Genomic DNA, 22133 nt, shown 5'->3' with positions numbered 1-22133 from the left:
GCACCCTGACTGGCTTGTCTCTTCCTGTGACCCTTCTGTAAGCAGATGTCCAATTGTCTGCAGATGGGCTTTGCGTCTCCATCGCGGTAATTTTTAAATGGTATTTTGATTTTTTGGTAAGATTTTTGCTTCCTTTTGGGGAAATATCTGTGATTGCATACTCTCTTAATAATCAATTACTTCAAAGCTTAATAATCAACTACCTCAAAACCCAGTTGCTTCAATCAATTAACATGTTTTATCTCATAGCTTCTGTGAGTCACAAATTTGGGAGCAGTTTAGCTGGGTAGATCCAGCTAAAGGCTTCTCATAAGGATCAGCCAGGTGTGGGCTGAGACGACAGCCGCAGGAACATGTGAGTGAGCTGAGGGGGTTAGCTCCAAGGTGGTTTCATCATACACTTAGTAAGGTATTGCTGGGTTTGGGCAGAAAACATGGGGTGCCTCGTAGGTCTTCCTGAGGGGCTTCACTCCTTGTGCTAGCTGCTATTGAGTCCGTTCATGGCCACACTATGTGGAGTAGAAAAAATGTTAGCCTATCCCCTGCCATTTTCAACATGGTTGGTATAACGGATTGCATTGTTCTCGTCGCTGTGTATTTTAAGTGCTTTCTAGGCTAGGAGCCTTATCTTCTAGCTGTGATCCCATAAGATTAATTAATTGAAACCGGTTCTCTTACAGATCAATCGGGTTCAAGAGGACCCGATCTGCAAACATAGATTAAGAGAGAGACAGGACGCTTGGAGTGTGGGGGACATGAAGGAAAGACCCTCCATGACCAGGAGCTCAATTCACGGCAGGTTTACATACATTCCTTGTCACATAGCCTGCATCTTGTGACAAGTTTCTGTACAAAGGGATAGTTGATGATTATCTGATGGCGTACAAAGAAATATCAAGACTTCAGCTAAGTTATTTAAGGACTGGAGGGGAGGGTGAAGTCAGGGACAGGAAGAAACAGAATTCTATGTCCCAGCAGCCTCTGGAAGCAGGAGGGAAAGTATACATGTTATCCTAGAAGGTGAGGCCACCTGGCTCATTAGTTCTCTGGACTGATCTGTCAGCGCTTTCCTAAGGAGCCAACAGCTTTGCTCTCACAGATCCGTGGAGTTTTCACTGGAGGATTTTCAGCAGTAGATTGCTAGATCTTTCTTCCTAGTCTCTCCCAGCCCTGAAGCCCTGCTTAAACCTAGTTCCCCTGGATGAGCATGGTAGCATTGGAAATAGCGTTTGGCATAGTTTTCAGTATTATAGCAACAAACAAGCCACCACTGTCTGACTAGCTGACAGATGGGTTGTGAGCTCACCACGGATCATCTGCTTTTCCCAAAAATAAGCTATACAAGAGCCAAAAGTGGAAGTGGCCATGTCTTTTGCAAACTAGCCTCATACATGCTCAGAAGTCATGTGCCATCACCTCCAAATTATTCTCTTGGTCATTCAGCTCAACGGAGGGTTGAAATCAGGAGGAAACTATCGGTGGAGAACATCTTGGGGGGGAACTGTATGTTTCAAAAGCATAATTTGTGTTGTAATGTATGTGCTTTCTCACTGGAGACTTAAAAGTGTCTTCTGAACCACCCAGTATTATTCATGTCAGCATCATTTCTTTTTACATTATTTAGAGAAAATATTAAGATAATCTCTTGGAAGGTTAGAAAGTGGAACACATCCTGGCCCACCATGCCCCAAGGATGATATTCCTGCTCAGAGCAGCCAATGCACAAAGAGGACCATAGATCCGGCCCCACCATGAGACATGATGTCTCTCACTGACCCATAGCACTACAGGGGACAACACTGGCGACACAGTGTGGGAACTGTGCCCAATCTGACCCCACCACACTGGGGAAAAACATGAAAGGTGAGCAACAGAGCAGCAAGGGGAACAAAGCAATGAAGTCCCTGAGGAAAACCAAAAATACACTTGGGGCCAGGACCTAGCACCCCATCACGCTCAACTGGAAAACACTCATAAAAGTCAATGAACAGACCTGGAGCTATTTATAGAAATTTCTTCTTTGTTGTTAGTTTTGTTGCTGTTGTTTTGGTTTTATTTTGCTTTGTCTTGTTTTTGTGCTTCTTATTGTCTCTGCATGTCTATCTAGAGAAGATAGGCAGGATAAACACTCCAGAGGAGAAAATAATGTGACCGATGGTTACTGTCAGACAAAGGAAAGGGGAAGGTGGGGGAAAAAGGGGGGAATCAATCACAATGATCGACAAATATCCCCCTCCCAGGGGGATGGACAACAGAAAACTGTGTGAAGGGCAACAGCGGTTGGTGTAAGACATGAAAAAAATAATTTATCAAATATTCATGATGGGGGCATGGGGGATGAGTTGATACCAAGGACTCAATTAGAAAGATAATGTTTTGAAAATGATATTGGCACCATATATACAAAGGTGCTTGACACAATGGATAGATACATGGATTATGGTAAGAGCTGTAAGAGCCCCCAATAAAGTGATTTTAAAAGTAAAAGATAATCTCATTTAAACTATATTGGGTACAAAGCCCAAAAATACTCAAGTAAAACTTCAAAAATTATTTCTTCCATAAAAGCAACCGAAAATATTCAAAACTATCAGAATAAACTTTTTTAGAACTTACTTGAGAAATTAAATAGCCTTTCCATGACGTGGAAGTAATGTTTTTTTAAATAGCTGATTCTCAATAATAAAATGAAACACTTGGTGTTTTAACATGCCCTAGTCTTAATTCTCACACTTCTGCTCTGAGGTAGCCCTCAGATAACAACCCACATTCAGAGTAAAAACAAATAATTTGGCAACCACAGAGAGAGCAGAGTAGGCATGGAGCTCTTTCAAAACCACACACACTCTAAGATGGTCATCATTTAACCTGTCTGGTGGGCCCTGGAAGACCCAACTTGGATTCCGAGAAATGCAAAAAACACTTTCACTGGGAAAATTTACCAAAAATAATTACATGACGTTTGTTTGAATATTCATGAGTACTTGAAATGTTGAATAGCAGTTGTAGAAAGTAGCCAGCCATTGCTTATAAAATAAGCTTCAGTAATGAGGCGTTCACAAAGGATTTGAAAGCTTCAGTGTTTTCTAGGGCATCTAGAAGATCATGCGTGTGTTCGGGACTGTGCAATGCTTAGAAAGGATCAGAGAAAGCACTAAGTTGACACCTCTGGCTAACAGGAGGTTCTGTGCAAACAAGAAGGGACATTAAGGTAGAGTTGTCCATTGTCTGCTGCTGTTGTTGTTATTGTTAGATGCCAGCGAGGAAGCTCAGACTCCTAATGAGATGATGCAACATAACAGAACACTGCCTGGTAGTGCCCCGGCCTCACAATTGTTGTTATGTTTAGCTCGTTGTTGCAGCCACTGTGTCAGCTCATCTCATTGAAGGGCTTCCCCTTTGTCCCTACTCTGCGATGTTACCAAGCATGATGTGCTCTCCCGGGCACTTGTCTCTCCTAATAACATGCCCAAAGTGCTTCATAGGAAATCTCTCCATCCTCACTTCTAAGGAGTATTCTGGCTGTACATCAGGAAGGACAGATGTTTTCTTTCGGCAGTCCGTGGTATTTTCAACTGCCTGGCTGATTGCCAAAGGCATGAGTCAACAACTTTGCTTACAGAAAGTGAAGAGGACTTGACGGATATACTAGTGAAGATCAAAGACTCAGCCTTCTTCATGGATTACAAAGAAACATGGAGAAAACAAAAATCCTCACAACAGGAAAAATAAGTAACATCATGATAAACAGGAAATACTAAATTTGTTCAGTGATTTCATATCACTTGGATCAGCAATCAGCACTCATGGAAGCAGCAGACAAGAAATCAAATGTTATACTTATTATTTTATGCAAATCTGCTGCACAAGACTTCTTTAAAGTGTTAAAAGGCGAAGATGTTGCTTGAATGACTAAATTGTGCCCGATCCACACCATGGTATTTTCAGTCCTGTCAAATTAATGTGAACTCTGTATAAGGAGTAAAGAAAATGGAAGAAAAATCAATGTCTTTACATTGTGCTGTTAGAGAAGAATATTAAATGTATAAGAACAAAAAATCTATCTTGGAGGAAGAATAGCCAGAATGCTCCTTAGAAGCAAGGATGGCAACACTTCATCTCACGTACTTTGGCTGTGTTATCAGGAGAGAACAGTCCCTAGAGAAGGATATCATGCCTGGTTGGCCAAAAAAAAAAAAAGAGTAAGACTTCAAGGGAGATAGATTAACACAGCAGCTGCAACCGTGGGCTCCAATATGGCAATAATTGTGGGCTTGGTACAAGGTAGGTAGTGCTTCATTTCTCTTGTAAGTACATAGGTCCCTGTGGTAGTTCCATTGTCTGGTGTCAATTTGGGACTTGAGAGGATTAAGAGTGAAGGGGTGGATTCTAGTCTGTCAATTGGGTCATAGCCAATGAGGCCTCTGTGTGGGCATGGCCTTCTCCTGAGAAGTTTGAGAGCTCTGGTATTTCCTTCGTGGAGATGGGAGACATTTCTCTCTCTCTGCTTACTCTCTACTGACAAGACACCTGAATCTATGCTGATAGCAGCAAAAGCCCTGTACCTGGAGAAGCCACATGGACCTACTCTGATGTAACCAGACTTCTGGAGCTGGTGAAGCCACGTAGAGACCCCTGCCAGTGCTGAGATGCTCACAACACTACTGGATCCATAAGACTTATGACCCACCATCCTGTGATCTTCTTGCGTTCAGCATCATTGCATGTGTTTCGTGAGCCTGAAGAGGACTTCATAGATTGGTATCGGACATATGGGCTAAGATTGGACTTATGGATTTGATCTGGACTGGGCTGGGACATTTTATCAACAGTCTTTTATATCAACCTCTTTCTTATACACCAATAAGAGTCTCCCTGGATTTGTTTCTCTAGTCTACCCACACTAACACAGTCCCTGTGAGTCAGAAACGACTCCGTGATTCTTAACAATAACAACACAAGTCAACATATACACAAGACGTTTAGCAAAATCCAGAAGATAAATGGGGCCCAGGTATTTGAGGATATCGCTGACCAAGAATACAGACTTGAGAAAGTAAATTCAGAAAAGAGTCACTAAATTAGCTAACTAATCAAGGGTCTTCCGTATGACCCAACAATGCCACTCCTGGGTACATACTCAAGAAAATTCAAAACATGTTCAGGGGAAAATATGCACAAAATGTTCATGGGAAATGGTGACCAATGGCCCAAAAGTCGAACCAATCCTAATTGCCACCAACTGATGGATGGATAAACAGAATGTGGTATATTCATATAGTAAAATATCAGACATGGGGCCCGCCCAGCAAGCTGGTTTGCTGGGGACCGCTGGCCACAGAAAAAAAGAAATCATTCAGCATAAAAGGGAATGAAATATTAATTTAACTTGGAAACCATTTATTAAGTGAAATAAGCCAAATAATTTAAGTAAATTTATATAAATTTTCTAAGATTAGGAGGAGCAGGAAGATAGCAGACCAGGTGAGCCACATACTCTGAGTGCTCTTTTTAACAAGGCGAGTTTGGTGTCCAGGTAGCCAAGTGGAAGGAGTCTGGTGAGGGAAAGATCCACCTGGGACAGCACCCTACCCCTAACCCGTTGCATTTGTCATGAGCTGGCGCCTCGATAATTCAGGATCAGATTTTTGGGACATCTCGGATCATAAGGCCGCCGCCCCCGCTGCCACGACCAGCTATAGCCCTACTCAAACCCAGACCAGGACCCCATGCCCAGGAGTCGCTTGGTTGCTCTGCTGAGACATGCGCAGGGGTGGCGGGACTCCTATAGCAGCTGCCCACTTGTGGGACCCGACTAGGAGAGAAGGTTCCCTTTCCCACGGTTCCCCTCTCCCCACCAGGCAGTGATCTGCCCTTGGGCCCGCGTCCCTCTCTCCGTTCACCCAGGGCCTGGGTAACTGATCTGCAATCTACCGATGGCTGCCTGGGCGAACTCCACAGGGGATGATCTACCCCCATTGCTGGCTGGGACCTCTCCACCAGCACCGTTTTCCCAGCCACACACCCTCCCCTGTCAGCTTAGCCCCGGCTCCACTCCCTGCCTGGGAAGCTGTGCTGTGCACTTCCCACAGGTGCAAGCCCTTGGCCAGAGTCCATCAGCTTTTGCCCACTGTTCTTCATTTCTGCGGGAGCCACTTCAGGCTGGCCAATGCTACTGCGGAGACCTGTGCCCTTGGCCCAGAGCGCTGAGCCTGCCCGCACCAGGCACTTTCCTGCCAGTGCAGTGGGCTGCCGACAGCCGTGACCTGCGTAAGAGCTGGATTTGTCTGCTCCCGGGCTGTGTGGGGTATCTGACGCTGGCAGCCCAGAGCACTAAGCCTGCCTGTCGTGGCGTTTTCCTCCCAGTGCGGAGGGCAGGAGCCATTGCCCTCTGTTTCCCGCCAGAGCTGCCACTGTCCATTCCGAGTCAGGCCACGTCACTGTGGAGCCTGCACCATTCACAGGGCCGGCGGCTCAATGGATAAAATAGGGGAGCCTAGGACATGGCTTTGCAGTCCTCGTTGGAGATGTCTGTCCACCCCGGCTGGCTCTCACCACTGCAGTGTCCTGCGGGGGTCCCCAGTGCCAGCTTCTAAGTCTGTCTGCCCCAGCCCTTTCATGCCGGCATAGTAGGCAGGCGCGAAGGCCAGCATCTCCCTAAGCATCCATTGAGGTCCCAGCCTTTTCCAGCTAGTGCAGAAAGCTCACTGCTGTGGTGTGTCTCCCACCGGTGTAACCTCTGCCTACCGGCTTAACTCTAAAGGCCTGCAGGGACCTGGGAGTGCATGCTGATTTGAAGAGCATTTTCCCCTCACATAGCCCAGCTCCAGAGCCCCAGGTGAGCACCACTTCCTGCCCACCTCCGCCTTCTATTAGGCATCTCTAAAAATTCGAGGGAAAAGGAAGGGGGGGATATTTATATGTATTTTTTAGCGCTGGTTTTTCTTTCTTTTTTCTTTTACTTTCTGTTTACATTTCTCTTTTTCTTTGTTCTTTCTTCCTCCTTTTTCACTATTGCTTTTACTTCTTTTCTACCGATTTTTGATAGGTTTTCCTTTTCTCTCTATTTTTTCTTTTTCCTTTTTCACTATTATTATTACTTATTTTTCTCCTCTTTATAGCTTTTCCTTTTTTTCTCACCCTCCCTTTTTGTCTTTTTCTTCCTAAAATTTTTTTTATTAGACAAAAATAGGGCTGCTAATGGTGCTCTGACAGACCAGGTCAAAGGAGCCTTGGGGAACTCACTGAGACCCCATACCCCACTCTAGTCACTGAAACTTCTCACCATTGCTGGCCACTAAACCATCGGGGAACTCTGCCTACATGGCAATCTCACCCATCTCTACAGTAGGTCATAGGCAGCCCCTGAAAGCATCGTTAATAGTAACACAGATAAGGGCCCCCTGGTATCCCATAAACATTTGACCTACAAAAGGATCAAGGAAAAATCAATAGTGCACATCACTCCCAACCGAAAAAAATCCAGAGATGAAACACAGTAGCAGAGTTAACATCTCTCATAGAAGAATCAGATACAGATATGCCACAGAAGGAAATCTTCAGAAGTCTGCTCACAGTAATACAGGAGCTGAGGGAAGCAACCCAGAATAAGGATGCAATGATAGAGGAGATAAAGTCCATAAAGAAGGAATGAAGTCCACAATAGAGGGGATGAAGTCCACCCACCAAAGGTAACTACAGGCGCTAACAGAGGCGGTATCAGAAGTCACACACATGGTCACAGAATTTACAATTAGGCTAGAGAAGGCAGAGAACTGTCTCAGTGATCTCGAAGACACTCAAAAAGACCTAAGCAAGCAGGAAAGACAGTCAGGAAAAATAAAGAAGCAGAAGATAACCTGAGATCAATGACATGCTATGAAGAGGAATAATATTCGAATAATCAGTTTACCGGAGCACAACACAACACACAAGTCGACAGCCAAGATAACAAAGGAAGAAAACATCCCCACCCTAACGAGTGAGAACCAGGCGCTTATACAGGAAGCAGAAAGGACGCCGGCTAGACTAGACCACAAGAAGAACACACCAAGACATATAATAGTACAAGTATCCAATTTCAAGGAAAAAGAGAAAATTTTAAGAGCAGCAAGAGAAAGGAAGACAGTCACATACAAAGGAACGCAGGTAAGAGTATGCTCAGACCTATCAGCAGACACCATGAAGAGGAGGAGAGAGTGGAGCAACATCTTCCCAAAGCTGAAAGAAAAAACACCTCCCCCAGAATCATTTACCCTGCCAAGTTATACATTAATATAAATGGTGAAAAGGGGGTCTTCTAGTACAAGGAAAGACTCAAAGAATATGATGCAAGACACCTGACCCTGCGGAAGATACTGGCTGACTCACTATGGCCAGAGAATCAACCTCTACCAAGAACAAACAGGAGACCACCATATAGCCCATCTCCTTCTAGAAGCCAACATTCCAGCAACAATTTCCAAGACAACTGGGTCTCAGAGGGAAAAGAAGATAGAAACTCTCCACTCAAACACAGCACAGATATGAAGGGAATAGGTAAACACCCAAAACACAAGACAGAGTATGACTACTATGAATCCACAGATTGCTATAATAACTCTGAATGCCAATGGACTCAGTTCATACATTAAAAGAAAAAGGCTGGAGGACTGGCTCAGAAAACACAATCCATCAATCTGTTGCATGCAGGAGACACATTTTAAGCACACAGACAAAAATATTCTAAGAATAAAAGGCTGACAGAAAGTATATCAAGTATATGGCAATTTAAAAGAAGCAGGAGTAGCTATCTCAATCTCCAACAAAATGGACTTCAAGATTCAAACCAAAAAGAGAGAAGGAGGGATACTACACAATGCTGAAAGGCTCAGTAAACCAAGAATCAGTTAGCATATTGAATATTTATGCACCCAATAATGGTGCAGCAAATGTCATCAAACTATCAAAAAGATGAAAAAAGAAATCACAGATTCAACAATCATAGTAGGTGACTTTATCACTCTGCTATCAGAGAAAGACAGATCATTGGGAAAGAAACTCAGCAAAGAGGCCACAGAGCTAAACAGTGTAATTAGGCAATGGGGCCTATGAGACATTTATAGAGCTTTCCATCCAAATGCAAAAAAATCACATTCTTCTAAAGCCCACATAGATAATTTTCAAGAATAGACCACATGCTGGGACATAAATCAAGCCTGAATAAATTCAAACTCAGATATTATCCAGATATAAAGCTGGAGATTAATAAGAGGACATCCTGAAAAGCAAGGGCAACCAATTTGAGGATGAACAACGATCTCCTGTGACATCAATGGGTTAGAGAGGATATTAGGAAGTTTCTAGAAACTAATGAGAATGAGAATACAATGTATCAAAACATGGGATACTGCGAACGCAGTTATCAGAGGTAGCTTGATATCATTAAATGCATATATGAAAAAAGAAGAGAGGCTTGTGACAGATACGTTAATACAAAACCTCCAACTACTAGGACAGAATCAGCAGAACAACCCCTCCAATAGCAAGAGAAAAGAAAAAATAAAATTCAAGGCAGACTTAAACCAGTGGGAAGACAAGAGAACAATGCAAACGATAAATGCAGCTAAAAGCTGGTTCTACAAAAGGATCAACTAATTAGATAGACCGCTGGCAAATCTGACCAAGGATAGAAATAAGCAAAACATCAATAGCCAGGATAAGAGATGAATCAGGGGCAATTACAACAGACCCCAATGAGATTAAATAGATAATCACAAAGTACTATGAAGGTCTGTATTCTAATGAGTTCAGAAAGATGGAATACATAGATAAATACTTGGGAAAAAAAGTCCCTCCCTAGATTATCTCAGAGAGAGGTCAAGGACCTCAACAAACCCATAGTGAAAGAAGAAATAGATAGGGTCATCAAGAACCTACCAACAAAAAAATCCCCCAGGTCAAATGGCTTCACAGCAGAATTCTACCAAGCATTCAGGGAAGGGTTGACACTGATTTATCCACAAAGTATTCCATAGTATAGAAAAGAATGGCAAACTCCCAAAGTCATTCTACGAAGCCAGCATTACTTTGATACCCGAAAAGGGCAAAGACCCTACAGGTATAAAGAATTACAGACCAATATCTCTAATGAACATAGATGTAAAATTCCTTAACAAAATATTTGCTAATAGAATATAAAAGTATATGAAACATATCATCGACCATGACCAGGTAGGATTCATCCGAAGGATGCAGAGATGATTTAGCATGCGAAAATCCATCAGTATTCTACACCACATCGAGAAGAAAAAGGATAAAAACCATATGATAATATCCATAGATATAGAAAAAGCATTTGACAGCATCCAACGCCCATTCCTAATCAAGACACTCATGAAGATAGGATTGGAAGGTAAATTCCTCAAGCTGATACAAGCTATCTATGAAAAACCAATGGCCAACATCATAGTTAATGGAGAAAAGACAAAAACAATCCCACTGAAAAAGGGTACAAGGATACTCCCTGTCCCCACTTCTATTCAATATGGTTCTGGAGGTTCTGGCTAACAACATAAGACAGTGGGAGGACATCAAAGGGATCCAAATGGGAGAGCAGGAGGAGAAACTCTCGCTATTTGCAGATGACATGATCCTATACATTGAAGATACCAAAAGCTCCACAGCTGGAGTTCTTACAGCAATAGAGGAAGATGGAAGAGTGGCAGGATACAAGATCAACAAACAGAAGTCAGTAGGTTTTCTATACACATGGGACAGGGCCATGGTAGAAGCGATCAAGAAGGAAGTACCCTTCACAGTAGCTAAGAACAAACTGAAATACCTAGGAATATATTTGACAAAAATAACTAAAGACCTACACAAGGAAAACTATAAGCCCCTACTACAGGAAACCAAAAGCGACCTCCACAAATGGAAGAGCATCCCCTGCTAATGAATTGGAAGGCTCAACATAGTAAAGATAACAGTTCTTCCTAAAGCACTTTATTTATTTATTTTTTTTTCCTAAAGCACTTTAGAAGTTCAATGCTATACCAATTCAAATACCATCAACCTTCTTCAAAGACTTGGAAAACTGATAATCAATTTCATATGGAGAGGGAAAAAAACAGAATTAGTAGAGAGCTCCTCAAGGACAAAGTTGGAGGATTCACCTTATGTGATTTTAATGCCTATTACACAGCTACAGTGGTCAAAGCAGCGTGGTACTGATACAACGACAGACACTCAGACCAGTGGAAAAGAATAGAAATCTCAAGGGTGAAAACCATTAGCATATAGACATCTGATCTTCAACAAGGGTCCCAAAACCATCAAGTGGAAAGCGGGTGCCCTTTTTAACAAGTGGTGCTGGAAACAATGGATATTCACATGTAGAAAGATGAAACAAGACGTTTACCTCACCCCATGCACAAGAATAAATTCAAGGTGGATCACAGACCTGGAAGTTAAACCCCAAACCATCAGGACCATCAAGGAGGGAATCGGGACAAACCTGAGAGCACTGGCCCAGGGAATTCATAGGCTCACTGCAATAGGGAAGGGTACACACACAGGTGAACTGGAAATTGACAAATTGGATTTAATAAGAAAAAACACCTGTGTGCCTCAAAAGACTTCACCAAGAGCGTGGCAAGGCAACCCACTGACTGGGAGAGGATTTTCAGTAATGACACATTGGACAAAGGGCTCATTACTAAAATCTAGAACACCCCCGTGACCTGCAAAAAGAGGAAAACAGTTAACCCCCAAAGGAAGTGGGGAAAAGAACGTAAAAGAACTTTCACTAGAGAGGAGACCCATATGGCCAACAAGCATATGAGAAAGTGTTCCCAGTCATTAACCATAAGAGAAGTGCAAATTAAAGCAACCATGAGCTACTACCTAACACCCCTGAGGCTAGCCCAGATCAGCAAATCAGAGAGCAACAAGTGCTGGGGAGGCTGTGGTGAAGTAGGAACCCTCCTCCACTGCTGGTGGTCGTGTAGATTTGTACAGCCACTGTGGAAAGCAATCTGGAGATACTGAGAGAAAATGGAAATTGCTCTACCTTATGACCCAGCCATCCCTCTACTAGGCATACACGCAGAGGAGGTAACAAATAAAACACGACCAGTCATCTGCGCTCCAATGTTTATCACGGCACAATTCACAATCACAAAGACATGGAAACAGCCTCAGTTTCCATCGATAGATGAGTGGATTAGTAAACTCTGGCACATACATACAATGGAGTACTATGCAGCACTGAAAAGCACAGATGATCACATGAAACACGCTGTTTCATGGGAAGAGCTGGAAGAAATCATGTTAAGCAAGGTAAGCCAATAAGCCAATCTCAAAAGGACAGGTATAACATGAACCCCCTGATGTAAGTACAATCAACACTGCAGGAATAGAAGAATAAACACTTATCTCACAATAAACTGGTGGAGGCATAGATAGTTGGGGGGAGGGCAGACCACATCCAGGGAGGTACATAAAGAAAGGGAAACTGGGCAGGTGGAGGGAGAATCGGGGTGGGGAGAAACTGAGTTAATGACCCGGGGGTGGGAACAGGGCACTAATCCATCCATGGGGAGAGTATTGGTTGTGTCCCCACAGACTGGAATGTGCATACAGACCCCACCATGACATGCCAATCCACGAAGACAACGTAGCACGTGGAGGAATCCACAAAAAGACTGGACTATTTGCTTTGTCCCCAACAGTATCACCCTGACCCCCACCATAGAAGGGAGTGGCACAGAAAATGACAATAGACCCTCTGGTGAGGGAAAGGAACTGACCTACCCTAACCAAAAGGAAGCTGAAGCAAGTGAAAGATGAGGAGGGGAGTAGAGCACACCAGGGCCCACCAAACTCAGAGGACAATAGCCCATCTTGGAGTGGCCAATACACAGAGAGGACCATATGACTGGCCCCACCGCAAGATGCGACATCCTGCACTAACTCATGCCCTACATGGGACCAAGTTGACCCCACCACACTGAGGCAAAACACTGGGGGCGTGCAGTAGAGGGGCGGGGGAAGCAGAACAAGGAGGTCCTGAGGCAGTATCAAGGATGGACTTTGGGGCCAGGGCATGGAACCCCATCAGACTCCTCCGGAAAACACTCCTAAAGGTGAACAAACAGACCTTGAACAATTAACAGGCCTTTCTTTCTTATTTTTCTTTTTCTCTTCTTTTAGATTTTGTATGTCAGTGGCTTCTTTGTTTGTTAGTTTGTGGGTGTTGCTGGCATTGCTGTCGAGGCCATCTGCAATTTTATGCACATATTATTATCTCTGCAAGTCTATCTAGATAAGAAAGGTGGATAAACAATGTGGAGAAGAAAACAATGGGAGAGTGGGAGGTGGGAGAAGGGAGGAGGTGTTGGCCAACCCAGGGACAAGTGGTTCAAAACCAATAGCAGGGAGGGGATGGGAGGACTGGTAGGGAGTGACCAAGGGCAGTGTAATCGAGAGGAATTACTGAAACCTGAATGAAGGCTGAACATGGTAATGGGACAGGAGGAAAGCATAAGGAAATAGAGGAAAGAAGTAGGAGGCAAAGGGCATACATAGAGGCCTAAATACAGGGATGAACATATGTAAATAAATTTATGATTAAGGGGGAAATAGATCTATGTGCGTATATTTTTAGGTTTATTAGTAGGATAGCAGGTGGACATTGGGCCTCCATGCCCACATTCCCTCAGTACAAGAACACTTTGCTCAGCTAAACGATCATTCCATGATACCCACCTTCCTGGCACAATTGCTGAAGACAAACATGTGCATAAGCAAATGTGGTGAAGAAAGCTGATGGTGCCCGGCTATCAAAAGATATAGCATCTGGGGTCTTAAAGGCTTGAAGGTAAACAAGCAGCCATCTAGCTGAGAAGCAACAAAGCCCACATGGAAGAAGCACACAGGGAAAAAGCACACAGCCTGTGTGACCACGAGGTGTTGAAGGGATCAGGTAGGAGGCATCAAAAACCAAACCATCACTGTGTGCTCACCTTTCCCATATAAATGCTGAAGACGAATGTGTACATAAGTAAGTGTAGTGAAGAAGGCTGATGGTGCCTGACTATCGAGAGATATCGTGTCTGGGGTCCTAAATGTTTGAAGGTAAACAAGCGGCCATCTAGCTCAGAAGCAACAAAGTCCGCATGGAGAAGTATACCAGCCTGTGTGGCCACGAAGGGTCGAGGGGACCAGGTATCAAGCACCAAAGGGGGGAAAAATCATATCATTGTGAATGAGGGGAGTGCATGACGGGGACCCAATAACCATCTGTAAACAGCTGGACACCTCTTGCAGAGGGGTAGGGGGAGGAGATGAGTCACTCAGGGTTCAGTGTAGCATTGATGAAACTCACAACCTTCCTCTAGTTCTTAAACGCTTCCTCCCCACAACTATCATGATCCCAATTCTACCTTGCAAACCTGGTTAGATCAGAGGAAACATATCAGTGCAGATGAGAGCTGGAAACACAGGGAATCCAGGACAATGAACCTCTCAGGACCAGTGGTGAGAGTGGCGATACTGGAAGGGAAGAGGGAAGGCAGGGTACAAAGGAAGAATCAATTACAATGATCTACATGGAGCCTCCTCCCTGTGGGATGGGCAACAGAAAAGTAGGTGAAGGGAGACGCTGGGCACTGTAAGATATGATAAAACAATAATTTATAAATCATCAAGGATTCATGAGGGAGGGGGGAGTGGGAAGGGAGTGGGGGAAGAAAAATGAGGAGATGATTCCAAGAACCCAAGCGGAGAGCAAGTGTTTTGAGAATGATGAGGTCAATGAATGTATAAGTGTGCTTTACACAATCGATGCAAATGTGGATTGTGATGAGTTGTATAAGTCCCAATAAAATTATTTGAATTTTTTTCTAAGATTAGTAGTTATCAGGGATTGGAAGATGGGAAGAATGGGTTTCATTTTGGGTGGCAAAATTGTCCTGGAATTAGACAGCCTTGTGAAGACAGTAAGAACCGATTAATTGTACACTTCAATATTCTGAATGTTCTAGTGTATATTACCTCTCCATTACACACACGTACATTTATATAGACAAACACTTTAGTCTTCCTATGATCCTCTCACTCGACTATAATTTTTCTTTCAACAACTTTCTTCAAAGCTATCTGCACTTATTTCCCAATTACTTGTTGATCTAAAAAACTTTTTCTATTGCTTTTGCTTATTAACCAGAATTTGGCTGGATTAATATTTTGGCATCATTCTTATTTCATCTAAAGAAAGCATTTATGACTATTATTTCATCTTCTTTAAGAGTAATATAAGAACAAAAAAATCTTATATTTCTTCACTTGTAAGTAACTCTTGTTTTCTGCTACTTGCATTTTTTTATTTTACCTTATACTCCAAAGCTTTTTGAGGATACATTCTCAGATAATTTTCTAGCCACCTGGTAAGCAGTGTCAATCATTGGATTCAAGGTTTCCTCTATGTCAGAGAAGGTAGGAGCTGGATGGAGATGCTGGCTTCTCAATACTATGAATATACTACATACCACAGAATTATTTTATACAATTCTTCATTTTTATGTGAATTTCACCTAAATAAAAAAAGTAAAAATTGATGTAAAATTTTAAAGCAGTAGGGAAAAAGGAAAGAGTTGTATGAAATGTCTGCCCGCTCTCTGAGATGGGTCATTCTCAAAGACTTGGTCTACTCTACCTCTTGATGGACATTTTCTTCATCTATAATGCTATGATTTTGTTCACATATTTTACACCACTTTAAAAATTATTCACTTTTTCATAGTGAGCATTCTAGAAATTTTATCTCTCTACAAGAGAAGAGTAGGTATGTTTTAAGGCTCCTCACTTGTTCTATTGAATTGTTAAGAGTTCAGTAGTTGGATCTTAAACTGGAAAGTTCATTGACAGCTTTCTATCCATAGACTAGCTGAACTAAGAATATCGTCAGAACTGTGGAAAACACCAAATAAGGGATTTGGGTTTGCTTCGATTTTTCTTGATGTTTGCTGAGGTGAAAGTACTAGAATTATAACCCCATGTTATTAAATCTCATGATAGATGCTTAAAAAGATCTGCCTCCTTGGAGAGAATTGATTCTTATTGTTGCTAGCATTTTGCTTGGTAAAGCAGACTTTCTGCCTCCTATGCTCTAGATCCACATCAATGAAGAATCTATTCCCGCAGCAGAGCCTAGTAAGAGTCGGATGGCTAACCACAAAGTTGGCGATTCACACCACCAGCCACTCTGTGGGAAAAGCTGTCGCTGTCTGCTACTGTAGATTTACAGCCTCCCAACTCCTAGAGAGGATTTTTATGAGGCAGAATTTATTTAATGGCAGTGAGTTTGGTTTTTAATGTTGCCAAGGAAACCGTACTTTAATTCAATACTGTCCCAGGTGATGGTTTCAATGCAGCCATTTAAACTTCCGCATCCTATTCCCCAGGATGAGACCACACGCAAGGTGAAACTCACCCTGACTACTGTTCAGTGGCATGGTGGATTAAGCATGTGATTGTTAATGGTAAAGTCAGCAGATCAAACTTCCCAGCTGCTCCTTAGGGGAAAGATGGGGCTCTCTGCTCCTGTGACGGTTTACAGACACAGAAACCCAGTAGGGCAGTTCAACTGTCCTCTAGGGTTGCTATGATACCCGAGGTAAAATCAGTAATAATAGTCCAGTGCAGTCCTCGTCTCTGACTTTTTAAGCCCTTAGAAACTGCCACACCCATCCTCAGAACAAGAGAAAGGAAGAAACTATTTGCAAAGCACATGTTTTGTAAAGGACTTGAAAGCAAAATATATCGGGAACTCTTCAAACTCAACAATAAGAAACTAAGCAAGCCATTAAAAAAGAGGCAAAAGATCTAAATGATAGCTAACCAAAAAAAAAAAAAGATAGATGACAAGTGAGCATATGAAAAGATATTTGCATCAAATGTCCTTAAGGAATTACAAGTTAAAACAACAGCCTGGTACCATTACACGTCTTTTAGAATGGCTCAAGTCCCAAACACTGGTGTGAGGTGAGGATGTGGAGCAACAGAGCTCTCATTCATTGTTGGTGGGGGTGCAAACTGGTACAGCCACTCGGGAAGGTGATTTGGTAGTTTTATACAAAGCTAAACATAATCTTACCATGCAATACAGTGATTATGCGCCGATCAAGCTGAACATTGATGTCCATCAAAAAAAACTGTACATGAATATTTAAAGAAACTTTATTCTTAATTAGCAAAAACTCAAACAGCTGGGCCATCCCTTCAAAAATAATGCATTAATAACTTATGTATGTGTTATAATCAAATATTCTTTGGTGATAAAAAGAACTGAGCTAAGAAGATCTTGAAAAGATATAGTGGATTAAAACATTTCATAATGAAGCAAGGAGGGCAATAAAATACTAAGTTTATGGTAGTCCCAGCCCACCATTCACTGGGCACCCTCAAGGCAGAGGTGGCTCTTGACCTTCTTGACCTCATGACCTCATGAAGAGATGGCCAAAGGTATGAGTGCTATACCAAAAGGCAGGGAAGAAATTAGGTGGTGCCCGGCTATAAACAAGAACCGTGTTTGGGGTCTAAAAGGCTTGTCTTCAAACAAGCAGCCTTCAAATAAGTCCACATGGTAGAAGTACATCAGCCTGTGTGATCCAAAGATTGTAAATAATATAATCCAAATCTAAAGGAGGGAATGGTATCAGAGCTTAAACTGTGAACACTTGGTTTGGGTGTGGATGACAGTGGAAACCCAAAATCAATTTGTTGGGTCCTCACATGGTGACCCTCTGATCATAGTTGGAGGATGTGAATAGGCTTATTATCAGACAGAGGGCATCGTAAAGTTGATTATGGTAGACATAGTTAGGTCAAAATGTAGTATCTTATCATTTGATTTTCCCCTTTGATCCATTTTAAAGTTGTTTCAGTTTTTTAAAAAAAATTAAAACGTGAAGGGGTTAGGGTTAGGGTTAGGGTAAGAAAAAGAAAATAAATAAATAAATAAATAAAACGTGAAGGGGAACTACACCTGGATGAAGCCCCTGGTGAATCCCCTCTGACCATGGACCAGGGATGTGAATGGCCTTGCTATCATGCAGAATGCATAGCAAAGTAGATTGGGCAGATGCAGTTATGTTAAAATTTAGCACCCTACCATTTGAGCTCCTTTATGATCCAATTAAATTTGTTCTAGTTTTTTTTTAATGTTTTCCTTTCTTTTCAATTGAAGGTTTTATCTGTTTTACTTTGCTATTTTTGTTAGTTTTTTATTTTACTGTTTTTAAGTATATGAAAGCCAGGATAGGGAAATCTACAGAGACAGTAACTTAATTAATGTTTTCTTGAGGGTATGATGGGAGCTTGGGGAGATAGGGAGAGTTAACAATTATGAATACAATAATGAAGAAAATATTCTAAAATTAATTACAGTGATGACATACAATTCTCGATAGTACTGACCTATTGAATTGTATGATATGTAAACTATATGCCAATAAAACATTTTAAAAAGACATGGTAGAAGCTTAAATGCCCATTGATAAATGAGAATAGTCAATCTGAATAGGTTCCATACTGTATGATTCCAAATACATTCTCAGAAAGACAAGACAATAGAGTCAATAAAAAGTTCAGTGACTGTTAAGGTTTTAGGGGAAAGTAGGGAGGAATGACTATGTGAAACCCAGGGAATTGGGGGGGACAGTGAAACTATTCTTGATAATACAATAATGGTGGACATTTTGCATTTGTAAGAAGCCATCCTGAAGCAAAACACCCACTGTCCTTGAGCCATTCCCACTCATGGTGACCCTGCATAGGGTTTTTGAGGCTGCAAATTTTTATGAGAACATGTCTTTCTCCCACCGAGTGGCTGGTGAGTGCAAACTGCTGACCTTGCAGTTATTAGCTCACTATGTGACCCACTAATCCATCAAGGCTCCTTGCAAGAAGCCATAGAACTATCTGGGTAACACAGAGCAAACCTTAATGGACACTATGGACTTTAGAAGATGATGCACCAATATTAGTCCTTAATGGCAACATATGAACCACAAGAATGCAAGACGTTAATAACAGGTTAGATTTGGAAGGCAGGGAGTGAGGCAATATGGGGACTCTGTGCTAGCGGCTCAATTTTTCTATAACTCTAAAACTGTTCTACAAATTTAAGTCTATTCATGTTTTTGAAAAGTCAACCCAGGAATCTGTCTTTAAACTAATCCATTCTGGAATTTTGCTACGTAAAAGATCTTTGAAGTTCCTCGTGTTTGAGCCTCACTTCTCTGTGCAATGTCTTCTTCGGATTTGTATTTCCTGGGTCATTTCTGTCTGAATTGGGGGTGGGATAGTGAGATCCCACACATATGTCCTTAAGCTTCCATCTGTTCTCCAAATGATGTCCCATATGTTGTTGATGTGTAGCGTTTTCATTGTTGACATTTATGAATTGATATAATTTTACTTTGATTTCCTTTTTGAGTTAATTATGAGGTTGCTTAAATTTCCAAGTGGTATTTAAAATGTTACTAATTCCAGTCTATTTCTTGTTCGTTTACACATGTGATTTACATATCTTCTACTTTTGGAAATTTATTCAGATTTTTTTTCCTTAGTTGTTCTGTATACAACCAATATTTCTAAATGTTCTCTAGATATTTTTCAAGAACTTATGCTTTACTTATGTTACATGTTTTGCTTAATTTTTCCTATCTACGCATTGTCAGATTTTTTCCTCCATAAAACCTTGAAATATTTTCCTCATATTTAAAATTATACTACTTGTTATAGAAAAGTTTAGGGTTATTCTACTGCCATAATATATTATATTTTTATGATCAGAAATAATTTCTTTATCCCATATAATTACCTTGAATTTCACTTTGTTTAATAACAGTGTTGTATTGAATGTTTAAATTTTTGCTTGCTCAATATATTGTTGACCAGCATTCTGTTTTTAAATATTGATATAATTCAAATCTGATGTATCTCTACTAAGCAGTACATAATTGCATTTTAGGAAGACTCTATCAGTCATGTTTTTTTCATTAAAGGTGTTAAAGCCATTGTTATTTACTGTGACGCGTAGTACTGGTTTTATTTTAGCTGCCTCATTTTGATGCTCTACATTAAGACTTTTGGGGGGTTCGTGCTTGTTTTTATTTTTGTTTGATCATGCACTGTGGTAGGTTTAAAATATATGCTTTTCCCTAAAAGATATCCACATCTGAATCCTTATAACTTCTGAACATTACTGTTTGTGGCCAAAAAAAGAGAATTAAAATTAGATATTTTGAGATGGGGAGATTATCCTGAATTATTTGAGTGGGCAAAGGAAAAGGAAGACAGACATGGAGAAGGACAAATGACAGTAGATGTAGAGACTGGAATGATGCAGCCACCAAACACTGGAAGAAGCAATGAAGAATCATTGGCGAGGGTGTCCTGAACAACACGTTGGTTTTAGTTCTCTGGCCTCATCATGACGAGAGAATAAGTTTCTGTTGTGAGAGCCACCCAAGTTAGTTGAAATTTTTTACATAAGCAACTAGCAGGTTAATTTTACCCAGTGCTATCTTTTTATATCATAGTTTAATTGTTCAATTCAGCTTATTATAACTCAAATTATATCTCTATTAAAGATAAAACACAAGATACCTAAACATGAGAAATGTAGCAAGAATTCTTACCTTCATTCTTTCCCCTCGCTCTACTCAGTGTTTTCCTGAAATAGTCCATAACTTTACCCCTAGTTGTTTTGTTGCAATGCGGTTTTCTAATTTCATTGTTTACAGTAACTGTTACTATTTTATTTTGATCCCTGTTACTATTCTGTTTCCCTCCCTCTTCTTAAATTCTTAATTTTAGAACAATTCTAAATCTGCTGAGGTGGATTTTCAGGAAGCGCCTATCATGTTCTATTTTCTTCTTTCTCATATAGCCAAGAAATTGTTCTGGATCTTGGTACATGGTTGATATTTACAAAATTCTTGGATCCCAATTTTATTTCCCTTTAAAGCGCTGCACATAACGTGATGTTGTTTCCTGGCATTATGACAATTGGAGATGAATTTCTTTTAGGTAACCTTTCTTTATTTTTTACCCCACCTACATGTTTGAATTGGTTTAATCCCTGCAATGAAATACTCTTACTGATTGTGTCAGAAAGCATGTCTACTACCAGTAACTTCTGTTTGAGGTCCCATCTCTTACAACTACTCCTCCTGCTCTGGATTCTGAATTTGCACCATCACGTCACTCAAGATAGTCCATGGGCTAGGGGAGACTCGTGGCCTTCTCACCACGATGTTCCAGGTGTTCTCTTTCCCATCTGCCATTAATCCATCCAGTTGGTACTGATGCCGCATCTTTGCTGGGTATAGCCAACCTCTATGTTTCTGAATTTATGAATCACCCAACAAATTGTTTCTTCTCCAAGGAGACAATTGTCTTGATATTTTATTTAATTTGGCCATCTTTTTTATTTCTCTCCATTTGCAACTTGTTTTTATTTTAACCAACAGACAAACTTCTTCTCAGAGTCCTCAAGGAGGTCTTCGATCTCTGATCAGAACTCCCCCTTGTGGGACCTTCCACATCATGGCTAGAATCTATTTTTGGTAATATTAAAGAAATAAAAATCATAAAGAACATCAGTGTAGTTGATTATTTAGTTGAGCCAGTTAAAAGAACACAACAATACAGATTCAGAATACAGGTTATTGTCAAGGTCATGCATTTCTATTTCATTTTAGAAAAAAGCCAAAGGCTCACACTTAGATTCCTGTTCTCTTGTTACTCTATCTCTGGGAGGAAGATGAGGCTGTTTCAGAGAGGATGAGGAGCCCTCAGGACATAGTGGTTACACATTGGGCTGCTAGCCACAAGGTCAGCAGTTCTAAACCAGGAGCCAGCTCTGCGGGAGAAAGATGGGGCTTTCTGTTCCCATTAAAAGTTCAGTCTCAGAAACCCACAAGGGCAGTTCCACCTCACCCTACAGGGTTGCTCTGAGTTGGCATCAACTCGATAGCAGTGAATTTGGTTTGGGGTTTTAGTTCCAGAGAGAAAGTTGAGATTATCCTCAGGCTTGGTTTTTAAATCTCTTATGAAGGGGCTTCAAAAATTTCTTGGCAAAATTC

General features: G+C 41.4%; 1 protein-coding gene across 2 annotated transcripts in view; it reads left to right on the top strand.

Moving 5' to 3' along the window:
- NPSR1 (neuropeptide S receptor 1) overlaps positions 1-22133 on the top strand; it is a 204410-nt gene that overhangs the window by 129747 nt on the left and 52530 nt on the right. The gene's annotated exons all lie outside the window — the stretch shown is intronic.

Source organism: Tenrec ecaudatus, chromosome 9 (genome assembly GCF_050624435.1).
Source record: "Tenrec ecaudatus isolate mTenEca1 chromosome 9, mTenEca1.hap1, whole genome shotgun sequence".
Classification (NCBI taxonomy): Eukaryota; Metazoa; Chordata; class Mammalia; order Afrosoricida; family Tenrecidae; genus Tenrec; species Tenrec ecaudatus.
The sequence above is the reverse complement of the archived record's forward strand: the minus strand, read 5'-3'. Positions and strand labels throughout refer to the sequence as shown.